General features: G+C 36.4%; 1 protein-coding gene across 1 annotated transcript in view; it reads left to right on the forward strand.

Annotated features, from left to right (window-relative positions):
* Positions 1-10,395: 10,395 nt before the first annotated feature.
* The window catches only part of LOC150093776 (nephrin-like), a 200,110-nt gene continuing 193,145 nt past the window's right edge, over positions 10,396-17,360 (forward strand). The window contains exon 1 of the mRNA XM_090413068.1: positions 10,396-10,461. The gene's annotated coding sequence lies outside the window, so the exon portion shown is untranslated. The remainder of the gene's footprint in view (positions 10,462-17,360) is intronic.

Raw genomic sequence — 17,360 nt, forward strand, 5'->3', positions numbered from 1 at the left:
GAAGGAGAATCCATTCCGATAATAGGGTAATCAAAACGTCTTGTGGGATGATTTGTTTATTATTACACGTCGGAAAATTAGCTTTTCTTTCATGAAAATTCTAGTTTTTAAAGTGGTAACTGTTTTGCTTGTATAACAGTTGGAAAATTTTACATTTACGCACGTGATTTCGCGTGTTGGTAAAGAATTCGTGCATCGCCTTATTCGTTTTCTCCCCTTCAACACGAATGGACTCTTCTTGGCACGTTGCCAACTGTGGATCTCTCGGATCTGTGGTCGGAGAGTACTTCTTTTTTTTTTTTTTTTTCTGAGTGATTGTTGCGTTGCAATATTACTCTGTTTGTAGGACGAGGGTGGACTGGCCAACTATTGGTGTGCTACATTTTTTCCCAACTTCTGTCGTGAATGACCTATCCAGGCAAACTTTAACTCTGTCCTGCTCGATGCTCACTTTTATTTCTAATGAGAAAATAATCAGAACTGATCGATATAGCTTACTCACTGCATTACTTTGTCTTCATTATTAAGTAGTAGTGTGCATATATTGACACATTCAACCTGCTTGTTAAAAAAGGAAACAAAAATCTTTACCATCCAATTGTCATACAAGCCTTCCACCCACCTTTTCCCTCCCCTGTTCTTTATAAATGAATGGCGAAGGCTAATTACAATCATCTCCTGGTCGTCTTGATTCATCGATTCAGAAAAGTCGTGACACCCCTGAAACAAAAGTGTTCGATATGTCAAAGTTAGACGATGAATTTCGGCAATCAAAGAATCTTTGAACGAATTCATCTTATGGTTTGTCTTTTGATTTTGTATGATGCATTTCCCAAAATATATCGTCCACAGCATTGTTGATACTATAACAGAACGACACAATGAATATTTAAAGCTATAGCTGTATTTGTTTTTATCATTCTCTATATATGATAAGGAGAACAATTTAGTAAATTTCCAGGAATTGATTTCCAGGGATGGTAACTTCGGCAAATACCAAAATCTGTTAGGATTGATCTAAACTGGTGAGTACCAGTGTAATGTAAGTTGACAATTTTCGTTGGTGATAGTCACATAAAAAATAATTAACTTTGTGTGTAACAAGCATGTAATAGAACTCTAACAGATTAAGATTTTAATTCCTCTTCTGAGCAATTAGTAATCCAAATTCATAAAGTATACGATGAAATCATTGACTTTATTCGATATCAGTGATTGGGTAAATCAATAAACCCGATTCGATCCATTCTCAAGGGTGTATGTCTCTTCAGTAAAAAAAGACGTGAGTTTGAATCGCTTCAAGAAATCCAGAAGGCAGAGAATATTTTCTTTTATACGTTTTTAGCAGATCTAGCACCAAGATGAGTCAACGCAAACCAGCCCAAAGACACACTAATGATTAATGACGGTCACTTAAGATTTTAACGGTGAACAACAACCTAATCACGTTGATAATAACCTTTATGTCATACATAAGCATTTAACATGTCTTTTATCGGATTACCCATATTAAATTCCTGTGTTTTTTGTTCTTTTTTGCTCTCTCGCAAGGTCCTTGACTCTGTGTGTGTGTGTGTGATGGCAGTTACTAAACCGAGTAAATACTTAAAGAAGTTTTTTTTTCTTCTTTGTTTGGCCGTAGTGGTAAAAGGCCTTCCACACTTAGATTGCACTTAAGAAGCAGAGGGTAAGATATTTTGCAGCAGCTGCTAATATCATCTAATGACTGGTATTACTCTTATACCGTGACCTCACACATCACTTCGCATTTTCATGTCTAACGTCTGTAGCTCCCGTACCCTGAATGTCACGCATACCTGTAAAAGTCAATTTTCTTCGTAGTAGGGCTACGAATACTGTTCAGCCGTTGCTGAATATTAATAGCAACAAAAGGCTACACATTGAAACTCTGTTCTGAAATTCCGGGCTGGCTATTTAGCGAATGTTAGAGGTTACGCCACAGCAGGAAGGGCGGAGCGACAGGGTAGATGCCCCGCTAACCCTAGGGAGAACAGGGAAGGAGGGAAAAGAGAGGTCGGAAATTCTTTAGTACACATCAGAGCTGTGTTTTAATAATCTTAGGCCCAAAACTTTTAGCATAACTTAATATCCTTGCCACGTTTATTAGACTTTATAATCCTTCCAAGTCGACAAGAGTCTAACTTACTTCTGTTCGGTAAAGCTGTACTTAGAATTAATTTATTCAAGTGCATTTTTACAAGGTGTGTAATATCTTCCTAAATACATCTGTGCAGCTTATCGGCATCCTTCATCTTCTGAACTTATTAAGTAATAGCGTTTTTATTAATCTCCAGGTCACTATTGGTGGTGGCCCTCGTTGGATTTCAATATATGATAAAACGCTTTAACTTGCTAATGCTTAAAATGCACCACGAAATCAAATATGTTAGGCTTAAGTCGGTTAGATGGAGAAATGCGTTTGCGTTTCCCAAATGGCTATTAGAAGAAGTAGACTGTAATCAAATTATTGAAAGTTTCGTGTTATTAAGAGGAGTTTTCGCGATTAAGAAGGTGCACTGACAGAAACACTCTCTTTCAGACCAACCCTGACAATGCACAGTGCTAGGATAAAAAATAAATTGAAAAAATCCACATCTATCATGATGTGAGGAGTTTTTGGTTCCTAAAGGATAATGGATGTGCTGCTGGGCCTTTTAGTGCCACAATCTCGTGATATGAATTCTTTCTAATGCATGTAAACAATTCTGGAAGTACTTAAGATGAGCAACTCCGTTCTGAGTTCTTGTCTACGGATACTTATTGAAATGGTAAAGAACTCGTTTGGATCAACTGCGACTGCATCTTTAGTCGTTATTGATTATTATCCTCTATTGTTCGATGTGTGTGTGTGTGTGTGTGTGTATGTGTTGCTCGCTTCTGTGGGATTCTCTCTCTCTCTCTTAAATTTCGCCTGTATGGTCATTTTTTTTTTATTTCTTCTGTGAGGTAATGTATAAATGTAAATACAATTTCAAGGACATTAAATGTCTAAACAAACGTACCTATACCGAACTTCGGCACGCACTCAATTATTGTCCATTCCGTTAGTAAAAGCACGGCCATTTCTTGGTGACATCTGTCAGATTATAACGCAAAACATTTTGAAATAGTGGTGAGAATCCTACATGAGCTACGGGTGATTGACTGTTTAGTTATCGACTGCATCATGTGCATCTGATGCACACAAATACAACAGCGGAAAACACTGGAGTATAATTTTACATCCGTTAGTAAAGTAAACTTGCAAGGGCTACTAGACTACCTCCAGCTATTAAAAATGATATAAGAAGATTATATATATAAAGAATATAAGAAAAAAACATATTAAGTAATTTCATTGCTTTTTTTTTCCATAACGCAAACTAATTTTTTATGTTGCTCGCACAAAAAGTTTTCGTGAAACTATAATGCGTTTGCACCATTAGGGATTTTTTCTGTTTTTATATTTTTCCTGTATTTTTATTCATTTTTGATCCCGTCCAGAAATTTAAAGACCTCACATAGAACTTTTCTAAGCCACTTCAGAGTTCAAGTAAGCGATGGTCTCACACAGAACGATGAATTCATTTTCCCTCTAAAGACAATCACAGACATCCGTACCCACGGTTGGATACGCTACCCAATTGCAGGCCAACCCGGCATGTAAGTAATAACCTTACATTTTTCACCTTTTTCTTATTCAAAATTTTTGATAATAAAAATTTCTAGAAAAGGGTACGGATGTTCTGGAGTCGGGCATTAGATCTAGACCCGACCATCTCTGAATATACAAAGGTAAATCTCTACAAGAGAGAAAGAGAGAGAGAGAGAGAGAGAGAGAGAGAGAGAGAGAGAGAGAGAGAATCGTCCATGTTAAAAGAAAGTATTACACCATCCATGAATCCATATTTTGAGTACATTTCAAAGCAAGTCTTTCTGGGTTAATTTAAAACAAAGAAATATTTATATATAATATTTATTTATTTTATTTATTTTTCTTAATATTGTTAAAAGCACTCTACGTGTGATTATTTATAAAAAATATTAAAATTTTCAAATCTCGTTTGCATCGAGCTTCTCTAAAGTTAGATAGGCAATAATGTTGATATCCATGAACCCACCATCCAACTCGAACCAGTTTTTCAAAAGGGTTAAATCCATTAAGGAACCTGTAAAGAATGTCTTTGAGGACCATTAATAGCCATACGAATTGCCTCAAATCCTTAGAAGCCTTTATTCTTATTGACACAAAGATGTCTTTTAAACGCGTTAATTTTTATTCTTCAAAAGGGATGAACAGAAATTCTTTAGTCCTAACTTTCTGAAGATAGATTGGCAGTCCTCTTCCACCCTTCAGCCAACACTCGTGGTTAGCTCAAGCAATTAACGTGGCAGACAAGTGCCGCCATCTCGTGTCCCCAAACCCTAATACTCGTATTATTGTCTGTAATAGGAAAACAATTCAAATAATTTAATTCTTAATGAAACCTAAATGAATCAAAGAATAAGCGGAATTCGAAATGAATTTTATAAATCCTCTGAGGCATTTACTTAGCACTAAGAGAGTAGAACCGCTCTTTAAATTCAACCCCTTTGAAAATCTGTAGATCATCTTAGCCTCCACTAGATGAACTATCGTGGAAGATGAGGTACATTTCTGTTAGCGTACAACTATTGTTTTTCCATTTTAATTGTTGCTATTGTATGTACTCGCGTCTCTTCTACAGTCGGTTGCTCAACTGTTAAAATAAAAACCAAAAATTCTTGCTGGAAGGAAAAAATAATCCTCTGCTAAAGATCGAATATTTCTCGAATCGAATTAAAAAAAAAAAAGCAGCTAAAAATTCCTCTGTTGAGTGAGAAAATAATTGTCCGAAATCCATATGCTTAAAATAACTAATTCAGTTTATTCAGAATACAAAAAAGGGAATTTTCGATTAATACAGTAATTCCAGCTACAAATTAAATCGATTTAATTTCAAATTAATCAAACCTAGAATTTGTTTTCAGTGTATACTCAATAAAAATAAGTCAGTTAACTTCGAATTAATCGAAAATAATTACTAAAATTAAAAAAAAAAACATAAAATAAATATTTTGCTCAACCAACCAATTAAAATGAGGAAAAGACAAACATCGAATCCATCTATAATCTATTTTCATCAGCCGCTGGCACGTGCAGATAATTTGAGATAAGTGTGACAATTTCCCTTTTAGAAGTGGCGAAAACTTCCCCGTAACTCCATTCATCGACCGGGCCGTAGAAAGATCAAACACTTTCCAGAAACCTTATCAAATAGAATCTCCTAAATTGAATGCTAGTGAGCCATTTGGGCTAAAAGTTATAAAATATCTTACTGGGTTTCTGGATAGATATATTAAAGCGTTCAATGATCACGGCGTATCTCCTTTCTCTGTTCTCACAAACGCCCTTTCGTTGTTGTCTGTCACTTCAAATTTAGGCCCGAGCCTTTCACTACGTTTCCGGTAATCAATCGTGGCCTAAGAAAGACGCTTACATGAAGATATCCCTTTACCGAACCGAACAAGCAGGGCGAATCTTCTATTCAAAGTGCAACACTTGACCGTATACGAGGTTAGTAACAGCGTCTCTTGTTCGCTTTCCCTTTGTTGTTTTTCCCTTTTAGTTTTATTCAATAGTTTTATTCACTAAGTGTCTCCAAGGATATTTTAGTAAATTTACTTTGCACCCCTTTTTTATCGCCGAAATATAACCCTCTTGTAACTTATTTTTTCTTTTTTACGCCTTGTGGGTCAATTTTCCCCTCAAGTGACGACAATTTTTATCCCAATATTTTTCATCTTTTTCTATACAAACTATTTTTATATCGTTATATCAAATGATTTCAATATTCTTGGAATGAATTCAAATATATTGAGATAAGAATTCTTATTTTTGTAAAAATAAATTTATTTTATTGTTTTAAAAATCATACCATTCTAATATTCAAGCACTATTATAATAGATTTTTACAAATTCTGGTATGCCATATTTAACCACCAGGGCGCGTGTCATGCATATGTAACAATGCGCTGTAGCTATGGATACAAAGCAATTACATTTTGAATTGCCTTGTATCCATAGCTACAGCACATTGTTACATATGCATGACATGCGCCCTGGTGGTTAAATATGGCCTACCAGAATTTGTAAAAATTCTTAATAATATTATTGATATGAACAACACTGTGGACGATGTTATATAGTTCGTTGTATATGCTGCGTTTTTTGTTATTTGAATACGAAAACTTCTTGAAGATAAATTTTCTCCACAATCGTAGCGAAGAAGAATATGTTTGAATAATAACAAACTTTTTTAAGTCTTGAAGGCTTTGTGGGCAATGTAAATGGCGAAACATACATTACGCAAATCCCTCATGATTGTAGGCATTAACTGCGAGGCGAGATGTATGTTGTTCATTGGAGCCTTCGTCCAATAATTGAACTGTCTTATTTGAATAGAAATTTGTGGATTTATAATGGCATGTCTGCTACCTCCATTTGTAGACGTAGATCAGTAGAGCTAAGGACAAAGCAATTGATTCAAACTCCTACAATGAGACAGTTGGTTATAGACGAACTAGCGAAGCTTCTAATCAATAGAATGATAATAACGGACTCGATAAATGAACGAGCATTACTGAACCATCGCATTTTAGTTTAAAAAAAAAATGTGTATTTAGAATATTCATAAAATAATCGACAATCAGAAATTACTGAGTGAAATAATAAATGAACATTTTTTAATATTTCAAAATATTTAAAAATTTTAAATTTAAAAATTAAAATCTTAATTTAAAAATTAACATTCATTTTGGGTCCACATTTTCGATCGAAATCGATCTGTTGGATTGATGCTAACGTACGTCGACTACCGTAACGGTACAAGAGCGATGCGAACCCCGAATACCAACACTTTTGGTGGCGTAGTGTGAAAACCGGAAACGTCTGTATTGAAGAAAATAAAGCGAATGTTCAGTGACGCGAACTCTGTTGTTCGTCTAGTGTGTTAAACTCTGGTAGGAAATTCATGGTGTGCCCTCCGACGCTCGTGATGAATGGCGTGTTCTCAGCGTTGCACTGGAAGTCAACATACCGCTGATCTTGAACAGTGATGCGAGTTTCGTGGTAATCAATCAAATGTTTCAGGATGTGTTGGTTTGATCTGACGAACGCACGAAACAATTTGATTTTATGTCGTTCTGAGGGCTTTTTTTTTTTTCGAGCCTCTTACGGACACCCCCCAGTAGGCATCCTGTGGCTCGAAGGGGTTTTGTTGTTCAAGAAGCAACGATGGACGTTCGTAATTGACAATCACATAAAGAGAAAACTCATCTCGTTTATTCTTTCTCTCATCGTTTAGCACATGCTTTCACTATGGCATTTCTCTTTCTTTCTATCGTGTGTGGGCAAGAGGGATAGAAGAAGGAGGAGCTTGTTTTACTTGAATAGCTGAGGGAACGAAAGAGGTGGCAGCGAAGTTGGTTTGGTGAGTTTTAAGATGGACTGTAAAATGATGTTGGTTAACAGTGGCTCTTGTTTCAATGATTTTGGAGGAGAGATTTTGGATTGTCAAACGCAGACAGCAAGGATTTTCTTCAATGAAACTGGAGTGCCTCCGCATAAACAGACAGCCATAGAACATACGACGGAGTTCAGGATAGTTCTGATCAGGGGAGGCTCGTGCATAGGCACTGCAGAACTGCAGCACCCCCAATTTTTCTCGATATATATAAATATATTTATTCATTTATTTATATTTGCTTGTAATATTTAATTTTATCGTCAACAATCCTATACAATTCTCTTATTTTGTATAAAAAAATAATAAAAATCCATCTTGTAGCACTTAGGAGGGCGGACGCTACCAGCACTGTGTTCACCACAGTGCCATATTGCTACGCGCGGAAGCATACGCACGTCATAGCGAGATGCGAGCTATTAGCGTAATGCGGCACTGTCCGTCGCGCAGTTCCACCGTTGTTTATATGCAGTTTGCGCCAGTAGTAGAGTGTTCGTAGTGCTTATCGTGTTTACTCCGTCTCTTTAAATATTTGGACATTACAATTAAAGGATTTGTAATGTCCAAAAATTGTAAATCCATAACTTTAATTACAATTAAAAGAATTGATTTTATTTTAAAGAAATTTTGAATTATACTAAACTGTATAATTTTATCGATAATAAACAATATTTTGTTAAGTTTAATTTTTTTTTTGAAACTTTTTTTACCATAATTTTGATATTTTATCCAAACACGTATACACTGTACTTACAGTGTGTATGTATATTTCGAAAGTTGCAGCACCCCCACGATTTCAAGAAACGAGTCGCCACTGGTTCTGATCAACATCTAGAATAAAAGTGACATGAACGCAACTGATATAAGAACCACAAGAACGAACTTACGAGGATATAAGAATATAAGCACATAAGTTATCTTCATAACTCCGCTACTAGTATTTGATCTTTCTTGTGGTTATATCAGTTGCTTAATGTCATTTTGTTCTCGGTGTTTATCAAAACTTTCCGTGTCCCCCCCCTCGAAAGCAAATAACAGACGCAACACTCATATCTATCTAATGATAGATATGAAACGAGTGTGGTTCATATTTTGTTCTCTCCTTATTTCGTAATCATCGTATATTATCCTAATTTTCGTTTTCCTCCGCCACCTCTTACCAATATCGATTGATCGATTCATCTCATCCATCCCTTTACGACGGGTAACTCCCCTAATGAGGGGGTCACGACTCATTTCATTCTGGCGGTTCGTCACTACTCTACTGCATCCCCTAAGGGCAATATCATGATTGTAATCCGTGTGTGTTCTCGGGGTTGATTTACCTGTTCTGAAGGAGGAAAATGCCGAGTTTCCAGGTGAAAAAAAAAAAAAAAACCATACCTCCGTATGAGACCAACTAACTCACCTTTAGTCGAAAGAGACCAGATAAAGGTTCCTCACGCCATGGATGGGAATCGAACCCAGGTCTTTTCTGACTGAGCTACGAAGACTCTTTACCAATATCGTCATTATTATTTCAATTTTATTTTTCTGATGTTTATTTTGACTCTTCTCTCTCTCTCTCCTCCTTAGACACCCTTCTACTAACTATATGTTACGCTGTTTGAATTTCTTGCTCGGATTTTTATTAAGACTTTCTGTCTTTCGAAAGCAACGCGCAGTAATGAGAAACATAAAAGCGAAAACACAGCTGATTTATTTGAAATTAAAATTGAAGTAGCTTAGGCTATGAGACGAACATATTACATCCGATAATTGGATACTTTTTCTCTTTTGCTGGAGGGAAAGCTAAGTTTGATCCCGTAAAAAAATCCTTAGCTAGTCTTATATATATGTGTGTGTGTGTGTAGGGAGTAGCTTTTACAGGCGAGTTACTTCCGTTAAATAGACCAACCAGCCAGGAAACACAGTCACGCGTATCGATCTTATGACCTTAGCTTCAGTGCTTGTAATGTAAATTATGATCCAATATATCTCCAGGAAGAAAAAACCGTTGTCCTTTCACTCTGAGACCGGTTACCTCACCTGAAACTGGAAAGACCTAGTCTCGTGTCGTCAACGGGATTTGAAAACAGTCATAAGGGCGATGGAAAAAGATATTTTTATGACGGTTTTGAAGTCTCTTTTTCAGACTTCACAAAGGCAGTCGAAAAAAACACATTTATATCTATTCCTTTGATAAGTTCTGCTACTTTTGGAAGTTCTGTACATTTTGTAAGAACGGGAATAAACGGATTCCTAAGATATCAAGACACAGTTGCAAAATACGGTTGATGCCCGTATTATCAAACAGGAATATTATTCCATCTCCGATCGGGTTACCGCACACATCACTCATCCTATCGCATCGGAACATAACACATTTCTGTAAGTGAACTGAAAGAGCGAGAGAAACAGAAAAAAAAAAAAAAAAAAAGGTCCTAAAAAGCCTCTTCGACATCGTTTAGCTCCGGAACTGAGAGGCGGCTATCTCACACTAGGAACAAGACAACTACAAACGGACGTACCCATCACCCCTTGCCAGTAGTGGTAGGGACAATTGCCGGTCGATCCATAGGTACAGCGGGAGATTCATGCGCTAAATGTAAGACCGAAGCCGCCAGCTACTGGTCCCAACATTTCAAAAGTGGACTAAACTCTCCCTTATCCACTGATACACATAGTTTAATGTTACCCATTATTAACCGGACTTGTAATAGTGCTTTAATACTTGCAGATATCTCTACGTTCGTCAACTGGTGCAAGGAAAGTGTAATTGTGTGTGTTCCGACTCTTGTAGAGAGAAGTTGGCTCCGGTAGAATATCGGTTGCAAGAGAGTGATGTTGCACACTCATATGTGCCGGTGCGTCCTTCCACGGATATTAAAGTATATATGTTGCTTGTTCTATCTGATAAATATTACCGGAGTCCTCGGTAAGTACCTTTTTTAATATGTTTTACATTTTATTTTTGTTCACAGTTATCACTAACATTTTATCCATGTAGTCTGGTGCTATGCGGGAAAGCTCTCCGGGAGTTTAAAGGGGTAAAAAGTGCGATGGTAATAAAATAATGCGCCCGTTTTCCTCCCTTGAGAGTTAATGACCTCGTAAGCATTGGGAAAACAGAACAATTATATATTTCCGTTACAGTTGTGCGCTTGGCACAGTAAAGAAGCGGAATTATTTATTTTAGCGCAGAGTGAACTATCGTGCTATAAAAGAACGATGTGTGTGGTTTTTCTTGGCAGCTTTAATTCCTTTATTGTAATTTACGATTTATTTTCTATTCAACTCACCACTAACCGTCTATCACCGTAAGAGGCTAATAAAAACAAAAATAATCTTTTTTTTATTATGTTTATTATCAATCTTGTGCATTATTTTGGACGTGAGAAGGCATAAAATTAAAAATATTCACTAAACATGGGCTTCGTTGATTACGAAAAAAAGCAGCTTTATTCCCCTCATAGTTTTCATTATTATTGAACTATTTCATTTAAAATATTTTAACAATGAATGGTTAAAAGTCAATTTATTATTCTAAATCGAATCATAACAAACAATATGCACAATTTATGCAACATAAATTAAAAGGTAGATTTCAAAACCAAACGATGATGTTTTTCGAGATGGAAATTGACAGCTTACATTGTTCGAATTAATAACACAAAGTAAATGTTGGAAAACATTCATGGCTTTTATGTCATTGTTCGGATCAGTGAAATATAAATACTTACATTGTTAACCTTCTTTCATTGAAATGCTAATGAAATACCAATAAAGGATTTTTTTTACATTTTATGTTGTTTATAGGTTGAAAATTGTCGTCTTTGTTGTATGGTTACAGCAATACCATCAAGTGCATAGCCACTATTATATCTATAAGTTAAAAAAAATACGAGAACCAATATTCTGTTTTGTGAAAAAAATAAAATAGATTTAGGCAGTTATCTCAGTTCTTTTTCATACTATTTTTCCACACTGTTTTTCTTTCTATTTATTTATCCTGTGCTTATCTGACGAATTTTTTTTGTCTAAATTTATTATCCATTCCCATAATTCTATAAATGTCTATGATTTAAACATTCCATCTTTTTTGAAATATCTTTTCGATAATATTCTCTTCGGTTGTGTAAGCTAATGCTGTGTTTATTCCACCTAAGTTTGCCGTTAGATGTCGCCACGTTCATTGCACTGACTGCTTTCATATACCGCAAACATCATAGCCGATAGGCTTTCGCTTTCCCAAACTCCCCGGATATAATAAGCATAATAACAGCGATATAGGAGACAAGCGAATGACAAAATAAAGTATTCTATGTTGCACTTATCTCTAAAATGATTTAAGGAGTCGTTGAAGCAACTTTCTCTTTAGTTAATGGAGAGTTTAGAGTACGTCATGAAATATACATTCTCGCCAAAGCCACACACACACACACACACACACACACACACACACACACACACACACACACACACACACACACACACACACACACACACACACACACACACACACACACACACACACACACACACACACACACACACACACACACACACACACACACACACACACACACACATTATAACAGAATAAATAAAGTGCACCATCCTTAAGAAATTCAGATATATCTTAGCAGCTATAAGACTGGCTTAACGTAGACGAATACACTGAATAATATTCTGCCAGCAATTTATTCTGTCATATTTGTGGTAAGTGTTCAGAAAATACTACATCACCCAGTGCAGTCAGAGAACGCTATTAAAAAAATAAATAAATACAGTCCCTATTACAAGGGATAATGTGTGTATGAGCATTGGGCCGAGATTATTTCATGTTCTACATTTGTTATTGAAAATGAGTTATGAACGACAGATGCCAGTAGAGATCGAAAACATGCACTGGATTGTGGATAAAACATTAGGAAATATGTTAATTTTAATGATAATTATTAATTAAAATACATATTAATTTTCCTTCGAAAAATGTCTGAGGAAATGCAGTTAGTAACCGATTATGCTGTGCATAACACGGCTGGGGTCACAGCTGAGTACCATAATATGGTTCAACAGATAGTTTTAGAGCGTGGGTGTTTAAGAGATTAAATTATATCTAAAAAAACTAATTTTATAGACGTTTAATGCTTCGCTTTGATAGCAAACCCTTGTATATCTTTCATATATAGTCAATTTTTTCTCCCTTTAGCTATGGCATTAATTTTGACCTTTGACTTTACGAACACAGAGAGGTAAAAGTCCACTAAATGGATTTTTTTTTGTGTTTCATTCATATAGAGTCCGTTATTTCTGTCAGACATGGCATTCATTTTAACTTTTGACTTTAACGAAATTGGAGGGGGGGGGCAAAGTTCAAGGGATCTATTTTTTCGCCAATCTCTAACAATCACGTGTTCTTTCTCTTTTTTTTTTTTTTTTGCAATGATCCTCTAACCTCATTCCAGAGAGAGACCTCCATTTGATAGAGGATCTGTTTACGTATGGCAAAGACGTGCAATGAAAAATAAATTTGTCCTCTCTGACAGCCATTCTTTGTTGTTCCTACTTGCTTCTGCATGCATTGGAATTGTGTCCCTATTTGATTCAGCGCGCACACAATTATCAAAAAATCAATTTTGTTTCCCAGCTAGAGCTCTGATCACTTATGATGTTCGGGTGCCAGCTATGAATTTTAACACTACGAAGCGCGACTATTGGCAGTAGAAACTGGCAAGTCAATATGTCTGATCATTGCGACCTACTATCAGATGTCAACGGATATTTTGAAAGTCGAAATGACTCTAAAGTATTCTTCACATATATATGCTGATAGGGTATGTGTGCTTTGACTTCAAATATCATTGTATCTATAGAAACAATATGTACATCTATGTTAGAGATCCGTTTGTATATATCTGTTCCAATAGATTTATTTTGAATGTTCGTGTTGCTATTAAGGATCATGATAATCCATAAAGGTTTTGGATTTCACTAATTCATTCCTTTTAATCGAATCAATTTCGATAGATACTGGTGCTGCCATCTACTGCGGATTTGATAGTTTATTACACTTTAGTATATTTATAATACCAAGAATTCTTCGGCGCGATTATTGTATGCAAAAGGGCGTGGTTGAATATTAATATCCATCCAATTTCATGCACTTTGAATGTTCCAAATTGAACTCATTTCAGAAGTAATTTCGCCACAAATACAGCAAGTGCGGACGGTAAGCTGATGAGCATTTATAAAAACAGAAAGTAAACATGTAAAGAATTGCTTCGATTCGTTATAAAACTATACATTAGTCAGCATAGGGTTATCTGAGATCGCTGTGAAGACCTCCGTGGAGGTCACGGTCTCCGTAAAGGTAATCCCATCCATACTCCATAGAGGGATTTCCTTATAGTGAGGAGAAGTCTTTCTCTCTTCACTAAGACAGCCTTTTGGTTTAAAAAAACCGCTTTCATATAATGTAAACAACAAGAGAACTTTCCAAGTTAGTCCTAGCCGAGTTACGCTGACGATGTTTTCTCAGACATCAGTGTGAGCTTCAGACAAAAACTCGGACGAAGAAAACAAGCAGATAATACGCATACCTAATGACGTAGACTAAAAACCACCAATGAAAACATATTATTTTTCTTCAGCCAAACTGATGGAACACAACTGAAAAAATGAAGTTGCCTTCATCACAAATTCGATATATCTACTTATTTTGAAAATTCTTTGAGTTTCTCAAGGGAACTCAGTTTCCCCCAGTCAAAGAACTCATGTTGGCTGCTCCTGAGAGACTTACATCTTATCGTTCTCTAAAAGCCATTGTACGTAACTTGAGCCAAACCAGGTCGTTTAAAATAGCTCATATACACAGTATTGTCTGTAGTATTCTCACCGTAGCCATATAAATGAAAAACACAACTCAAAGATATTGCACTCATTATGACCGACCAATGCTACCAGCTTGTTTATGAGGTGCTATGATTGCTTCAGAATATTACTTTTGGTGCGAGGTAACGTAATAATCAATTGAGGTTTCAGTTGAAGCAACGAACAGTGCGATAATGAAATCGAAATGTGTTTGTGCAAGGAAAAGCGAGAGGTGTAAGTCGGCCCAAGAAGAGAACTAGATGCTATCAAGAGTAAGGAGGGGGAGGGGTGAAGTGAGCTGCTTCGTGCGAGAAAAAGAGAGCATTATGTTTTGATAGTAATGAACTTCGTAAGGTTGTCCTCACCCCACTGAACAACATCAAAAGTCAGAGTTTATCATACTCGTTATGGGAGATCTTGAAGATTTTAACGATTGAGAGCATTACAAGGCTTATCAAATAAAAAAGAAAAATGGGGTGTACTGACATCAGCGCAGTAGAGAGGAGAAGCCCATGTGGTTCTTCATCACTGGTGGAGAAATCTGAAGGAGGCAACCATCAATCAAGACGGGTAGTGAAGGGACAGAAAAGAAGATGGCGACCAAATTGCAAAGCATCACAAGCTGAAATGAGTAGAAGGCAAATCATAAGATTATGGGTTTGCTGAGTAGTCCTCTATGTTAGATGATGAAAAACACTAGAAATCTTAAGAGCGATACCCTGAGGCTCTCCGAATTTTCCCGTGTTTGTGTTCAAAGAAGAGAGGTAATGGTTCAGAAGATCGGCTGTCACTGAAGAGCTGTAAAATCCATATCGCTAGTCACTGATTAGCTAGTGAGTCTCGCCTTAGTGAAGAAGTTGACTGTTGATGGGTGATACTTTGTTTGCTGAATGTTATATATATAATTTTTTTTTTACTGGAATCGGCGGAATATAGGATTTTTGCATGTTGTAGGGTAGATGCCAGTAGAGCAGGGTATATAGAAGAGGCGATATAGGATTGGTTTACAGGTTTTCAGCGAGATATCTCAGGCTAGATGACGTTAGTCCCCAATCTGTTCAAGATTATTCCACTTTCTTTCTGACGAAAGATTAGAGAAGAAATAGAGTAATCTGTTCTTGATAATATACGAGGTAATTTACCATGGTCATCTATGCAGGAGTTGGATGAGAAGAATGAAGCCAGTAGTCAGCATTTTACTTTGTGCTTGATGTTACAACGTCACTGCCATCCGGATGCGAGAGAGGTGGGACCATGGATGGACAAAAGTTGCGACCAGATAGCCTGACGAGGGAGAAGAAGGCTTGGTGCCATTTGAACAAGATGAAATGGTTCCACATTTGGTACTTTCATGGTCGGATTTGAATTTTTCATGCTTTTTTCAGCTGTTGCAAACTAAAGTATAGGATGGATGTGAAGCTTCGGTTTTGTTCTAGAGTCATATTTACTAGAATAAAATTAAATCACCATATTGTTGGAGACGCTAAATATGTAAGTTAGCACCTAATAAGAGAAACCTGATTATATTCAGAGAGTTGAGTGCAATAAAAGTAAGGGAAAAGTGAAGTGATATATGGCTATGGAAATCGCATTCCTTTGTAGTTGCAACACAAACGCTGACAAAAGCAGATTTGGTAAATCACGTAAACAACCAGAAATACGTGCTTGGAGTTCCGTTCACTCTAATGGGTTCCCATAGCAATCGACAATTGCTCCTTGCATCAGTGTTTCGAAGTCATAGTGCGATATTTTGCAATGGAGGGTGAGTTCAGATTTACTGAATTGATTTACATGTACTTTTACAATGGGAGCACCAGCGGAAATGCACGCGAAACACGCCCGTTTTACCAAGAAGCTTTCCCAGATCTTTCACTCATCTTCATCACTTTTGTGGGTTTAGAACATTTTCTTCACCACCAAATGATGGAGGGAGACGGACTGTGAGGGTAACGGAAACTGAAGAAACATCGGGTGGCACGGAATCCATGCACTAGCATACATGGAAGAGGATGTCTCTCAAGCAACTGTGACGAGAGTCCTGCGTTTCCAACAGGTTGTTCAAGCACTTTTACTAGAAGATCATGTACGCGGGATCAACGATTTCTCTCTCTCTCTCTCTCCTCAAAATCCACTGCAATTATGAATTAGTCGAGATGGACCAATTAGATGAATCGGTAGCCTGACTTAAACCTTGTTGATTTTTATTTGTGGAGCTATTTGAAATCTTTGTTGTACGCTACCTACAGAGATTTTACATTGCAAATATTTGGTGAACTGTTGAAATGTTAAGCGTGCATGCGCTGCCATTAGACACAGCCAGAAACCTTTTAATTGCATGAAAGATTAGAACCTTTACATTAGTTGCGAAGTGGCCTCACACAATACAAAAACAATATTAAAAACACTATTACCTACACTACGAAAACACTACTACCTATAGCCTTTCACAAACCATCCATATCACAATGAAATTCTACTGTTACGACTGAACCTACTGTACAGTCCGTTGACTGCAGAGTGTAATCACAATGCACTCAGCAAAGCAGGTCGAAACCAAACAAAATACTAATAATAAAAAAAGGTTCGAAACATCAAATCTGTGGAGCGTAAATGGAACCTTCGTACATGTTAAAATTGAAAGATGTAAATCAATTATAAGGTAGAAATTGTACGCTATTTTTACTCCTGTTTAATAAATGCATAAGATCAAGTAATACTATATAAATTATGTCATAAAAATTGGAGGTGTTAGTTCATTTACGTTTATTTACTACAAGTGTCGAGTTGTCTTTATCCAATTTAAATATTTACTATTACAAATTTGGTTTGTAAATTAGAAAACAATGGTCTAAAACTGTGAAAACGAAAACAAAGGTTTAAACTATGAATTCTTAGCATAAAAACAGAATTTTTTGAACAGATTATGTAGTGTAGGTATTTGACGTAACTATTAGGGGAGAA

This window comes from Typopeltis vanoorti, chromosome 23, assembly GCF_054136105.1.
Source record: "Typopeltis vanoorti isolate ZY-2024b chromosome 23, IOZ_Tvanoo_1.0, whole genome shotgun sequence".
Classification (NCBI taxonomy): Eukaryota; Metazoa; Arthropoda; class Arachnida; order Uropygi; family Thelyphonidae; genus Typopeltis; species Typopeltis vanoorti.